This window comes from Anabrus simplex, chromosome 2, assembly GCF_040414725.1.
Source record: "Anabrus simplex isolate iqAnaSimp1 chromosome 2, ASM4041472v1, whole genome shotgun sequence".
NCBI classification, from domain to species: Eukaryota; Metazoa; Arthropoda; class Insecta; order Orthoptera; family Tettigoniidae; genus Anabrus; species Anabrus simplex.
In genome coordinates this window covers 910,417,730-910,423,729 of record NC_090266.1, presented here as the reverse complement: position 1 = coordinate 910,423,729, position 6,000 = coordinate 910,417,730, and positions in this window count along the sequence as shown.

Below are 6,000 nucleotides of genomic sequence, written 5' to 3'. Positions count from 1 at the left end.
GCGTGTACATTCTACTTTGGCTTCTTTTCTTCATAATTTCGCTATTCTGTCAGTGAGCTTTAACTGTCCAGCTCCGCTCGTAATCATGAACACTGAAGATTGCCATCGATCACTTATTAAACGTCACCACTGCTTGTTGCTTACGTCTCCAGCCTTACGTTCATACATTCAAATGCCTCACCAGTTGACCGATTTAAGGCTGAAATATATATGAAGGCGTGGCTGCCAAACCACCGTACTGCAACATACACCCGTTCAAGAATTTGTTCCAATGAAAAGTGCGATTGAAAATGAAAAGAGGAACTTTGGATTTTTTTTAATAAATAGCTGGAAGAAGGTCCAGTAGAAAAATACTGTGTAAGAAAATTAAGATTTTCAAACTAGTCAACTCAACTATGGATTTCTTCTTTATCATCATGAAATGTCTTCTATATGCCTGATTTATGCCAAATTGAGGGAATTTTCTTGTAACTAGCTGTAACCCACTAATTTTAAACGTCAGGGTGGTCTTGCATCCGGAATTTGCCATGCCCTGTCTTAGAGCATAACCTGTGAGAATTTTAGGACTACAGCCCTGGAAATAGGAATCTGCAGAAAACCATCTTCAGCACTGCCGATAGTGGGGTTCGAACCCATCATATCCCGAACGCAAGCTAACAGATACACGCCACGAATCGCGCAGCCATCCAGTGTTTTAGGTGGATACTTGAGCTCCTTTGAAGCGAACACAACAGGCGGTAATTAATTCCGAACACTTACTAATATCATGAAGCCCCAAGCATTGGCTACAGCGTGGGGCACTTCGACATTGCAGGCTATATAGAATTATTAACTCTCAAACAACGCTTACATAATCGCACAGACATCACAAATGGTTGCACTGGGTATCTACAGCAGTTCCCAATAAGTGAATATACGCTGGCAGTTGTGCACGAAACGTTAAGAGACAAACTGGAACAGACCTGTTTCCCCGGGAATAATTTTAGTGTCCGCCTCTGTGGTTTAGTGGTTAGTATGAATAGCTGCCACACCCGGAGGCCCGGGTTCGATTCCCGGCTCTGCCACGAAATTTGAAAAGTAGTACAAGGGCTGAAAGGGGGTCCACTCAGCCTCGGGAGGTCAACTGAGTAGAGGTGGGTTCGATTCCCATCTCAGCCATCCTGGAAGTGGTTTTCCGTGGTTTCCCCTTCTCCTCCAGGCAAATGCCGGGATGGTACCTAACTTAAGGCCACGGCCGCTTCCTTCCCTCTTCCTTGTCTACCCCTTCCAACCTTCAAATCCCCCACCAAGGCCCCTGTCCAGCATAGCAGGTGAGGCCGCCCGGGCGAGGTACTGGTCATCCTCCCCAGTTGTATCCCCGACCCAATATCTCACGCTCCAGGACGCTGCCCTTGAGGCGGTAGGGGTGGGATCCCTCGCTGAGTCCGAGGGAAAAACCAACCCTGGAGGGTAACCAGATTAAGAAAGAAAGAAAGAAAGAAAGAAAGAAAGAAAGAAAGATTTTACTGAAGCGTTTTACGTGAACAATTGGTAGAGGGGATTGTATCTGCCGAATTATTTCAGTTTCAATAAGTGTGAGATCGACATTTTGTTTAATAAACCTTGCCTTGAATTACAGTAGATGGAATGTAAACTTCTAGACGTTGTTTACACAGAAACTCTGATTCCACAAGTCGATTCGTCACTGCTCCTGAGGTCATTTCAAATCAAAGCCTTTTTCGCCCCATGGTTTTTATGTCCTGGATGTTTTGACGACATACGACCTGCTCTTTAAATTGCATCCTACCGAGAGCCATTTATTTATTTATTTATTGTCTTGTTTTATATGGCCATTGGGTGGAGACAACCCACATCTTTGTTGATTCTTTCAATTCAACGATAACAACGAAAGCACCTTGATCATTGTGACTATACCTATTTTCGCTGCTGTTGTGCTACTGACAAGTGAGAGGGACAAATGTTTAGTAGCGTTCGATTGATTTATAAATGTGGATGAAATATTTATTTCACCAGCCATTGTACCCTCAGGTGTATCAGAACTTTTTGTGGTATGAGTTGAACTGGCATTATTTATGGTATCAACGAGCATGCCGTACTCCTCTGTAGAATGGGGTTCACTTCCACTAAGACGCATTCTGTTACACTGAAGGTTGAATTCACTAAAAAAATCTGAGTCAGAATTACCTGGTTTGATGGCTGGCTGTGCTGAAACGGTGGGTACTAATTCCTAACCTCTCTGTAGCAATGCGGCAGTTGCTACATGCATCTCTGTTCAGTGGGTGTTGACAGGTTGTTGTGGCGACAGAAGTTTTTGCGAATACTGAGCACTTTAGGCACTTAAGCAGTCAGAAGTCATCGACGGGGTGTTGCCGTAGCATGTATGTAAGGCAACATTAATTACCTGCCCCGTATCAGGTGCGTCGTTCATGATACACGCACAAAATTACACTCACACAAACGGTATTTCCGAACTGATATTATTCTAATTTGAAACAAGAGGAAAAGAAAAAGCAGTCAACTTTTTATTAGCAGAGAAGTGAATGAATGAATGATACCTACAACCTACTTTCCAGTCTGAGAACGGGCCAGGGATGTAATTTAATAATTTTTAATTTCGTGTAGCTATTTCTAGCCGAGTGCAGCCCTTGTAAGGCAGACCCTCCGATGAGGGTGGGCGGCATCTGCCATGTGTAGGTAACTGCGTGTTATTGTGGTGGAGGATAGTGTTACGTGTGGTGTGTGAGTTGCAGGGATGTTGGGGACAGCACAAACACCCAGCCCCCGGGCCATTGGAATTAACCAATGAAGGTTAAGATCCCCGACCCGGCCGGGAATCGAACCCGGGACCCTCTGAACCCAAGGCCAGTACGCTGACCATTCAGCCGAGTCGGACAGGGATGTAATGAATGAATCATATACATATATGCTATTAGTACGATGGGGTCGCCACTCCCAAAGTGATTTATTAATAACTTATCAGCAGATAAGTACATTCTAATTATACATAGACCTATTACACGCGTAAAAACTGTACTATAGTACGCTTGGACTGCAGCGGAGTGCACGATATGAACTCGACCTCGCCTCACTGTAAACGGAAGATTTGTTTACATGGCTATTTATAGTACGCAGACTTTTTAGTGATAGATTTTTGTACTCGGTTGAGGAGTAAGAAGGGAGCACTGCCGGTAGTACCGCCAACTGAATGAAAATGAAATCTGAATTGAATCGATAATATGATCGATCGATATGAATTTTCTAAACCTTTATTATCTTATGGCAACAACTGTGTCACACACAATATATAATACTAAATAACATTTCCTGATGCGAAACGTGTTCCTAGCATGAATTCCACAGTTTGGCTTTGCTGTGTAAACAACAACAGTACGAGTACTTAAAGTGTACGCCAGAAGTCGCACAGCGATGATAAGCAATTCTTAGTTTGTGTTTCATAGGTTGCCAATACGAATCTCGAAGATAGCCGAAGGCGACCGATGCAGCACTAGGGTGTAAATCTATCGCTAAAAAGTGCGCAGATAATAGTCCAGCCTGTTGGCAAAGAAGTGTTGTAGACTACTACCATTTTTAGTTCCTTTTATGTATTGGATTATATTATTATGGGCAGCATCCTGAATTGTATTCTGGAATTTAATATTGTCAACACTTAGTAGTTGATAACACAAAGTCAGTTATTTCTTAATAATCAAGAACCGAAGTAAGATTCATACCCGGCGCCACGGTTCAGGATTAGCAAGCCTGCCTCTTATCCGGAGGCCCCGTGTCCGATTCCCAGCGAGGCCAGGGATTTTTATCTGTATTTGAGTGCTGCTTAGAGGTCCACTAATCCTACATGAGAATGATTGAGGAGCTATCTGACGGAGAGATTGCGATCTAGAAAGCCAAGATTAACGGCCAAGAATATTCGTCTCGCTGACCACTTGACACCTCGTAATCTGCAGGCCTTCAGACTGAACAGCGGTTGCTTAGTACGCCATAATCCACCATGCCTGTAGAGCCATTAGTGGGGAGGAGGAGGGCGATTAACTTATTTCGTGGTTTTGTTTAAGGATTTTATGAAAAATATTTACCTTGTAATGTTAATTATCAGGTTTTTAGCCACTTATCCCCTAATTTCCTTTCCTTTACTTGATAGTAGGTATAGCACGTCGAAGAGCACCAGCAAAATTGACAGGTACAGATTTCTACTCGTAACGCCCTCAGAATAAGGAACGCTCCAAGCTCACAAGCAACTGGAGAAAGTTCTTGTGTAACTACACGGCTCTGTGAGAGTCTCGCATCGTTTGGAGGAGATAACACGAAACTAGCTGTTGCTCTTACACAGTGAGTATTTAACATAGCTTGTTTTAGTCACCCACCGTTTACCGACTGTCTCTTCGATATGAAACCTTCCTGAACCAATTCATGCTTTAACGTTCATGAATTTACTGGCCGGCTTGCAAGTCATAATTGAGTATCTTTTCTGAACACTTATGTACAGTACAACGATCTTCGTATATAATTGTAGGAAGAATGCCGTCCAATTCTGGCGGTGATAGAGGGGATAAGAACAATTAAAAGAGGATAGGAACAACTTCTCTAACTACCATTGCCAATGTCAAGTGGTTGAACTTAAGGTAATGTTTTGCAACCATAATTTATCAGACGTATATATTACGGTCATTCTCTTCCGTCTCAGAGGTTGTGAGTGAATGAGTATTGTATTTGTATTTGACATTCGCCATTCTGTTTTTGACGTTTCGTGACCACTAGATATCGAAGGAATGGTTTTTGCAACACAACTGTGATTTGACCTCTTGGCGCTACAGACCTCGTCTGAAACGACATTATGTAACTTACCCCATCTGGATCTGAATGGAGTTAGAGAGTTGGTTCCTATCTTCATTTTGACTGTCTTGATCTCAATCATCATCTTTTCTTTCTTTCTTTCTTTCTTTCTTAATCAGTTTACCCTCCAGGGTTGGCTTTACCCTCGGACACAGCGAGGGATCCCACCTCTATCGTCTCAAGGGCAGCGTCCTGGAGCGTAAGACATTGGGTCGGGGGATACAACTGGGAAGGATGACCAGTGCCTCGCCCTGGCAACCTCACCTGTTATGCTGAACAGGGGCCTTGGTGGGGGAAGGGAAGATTGGAAGGGATAGACAGGGAAGAGGGAAGGAAGCGGCCGTGGCCTTAATTTAGGTACCATCCCGGCATTTGCTTGGTGGAGAAGTGGGAAACCACGGAAAACCACTTCCAGGATGGCTGAGACGGGAATCGAACCCACCTCTACTCAGTTGACCTCCCGAGGCTGAGTGAATCCCGTTCCAGCCCTCGAACCAGAGGGCAGAGCCGGGAATCGAACCCGGGTTTCCGGGGGTGGCAGCTAATCACACTAACCACTACACCACAGAGGCGGATAATCTCAATCATCACGGCCGGTTATTGTACACTGTATAGTGTTCGCTAGGATGAACTGGACCAAGAAAAAGCTGTGAGTGGACACTTGAGGCACAGCCGCAACTTGGTGGTCGGACTCACAGACATGCTGTATAGTAAAAAATAGACTGGCAGCGCTCTGTCTCGTAGCATTGGTGCTAGTGAAGTCGGAAACTTGCAGCCGCCGCCATCTTACGTCACTGCACACTTACTGTAAACGTGTGTTACCGTGTCATGTGCAGTTTTGGTTTATATTGTTTTTATGTATATTTTGCATTATTCGGCAAACTAGTGTAGCAGAGTGGTGAATATCTGCGTAGTGTTTGGGTGTGGTTTTTCGTATTCGTGAAGTAAGAAGAAGGAAGGAATTGGAACTTCAATACACCGGTAAGTGGCTCGCATGTTCTCATGTACACTTGTTATCTAGTTATTAATGCAATTAAATCAACTATTAAAGATGCCTAATTATGTAGGAGACAGAGATCACTTCCTTCCGATTATATATTTGTTGGCGTTAGCCCCTTTGTGATGGAGTCCGGCTTAATAGTGATAATAATA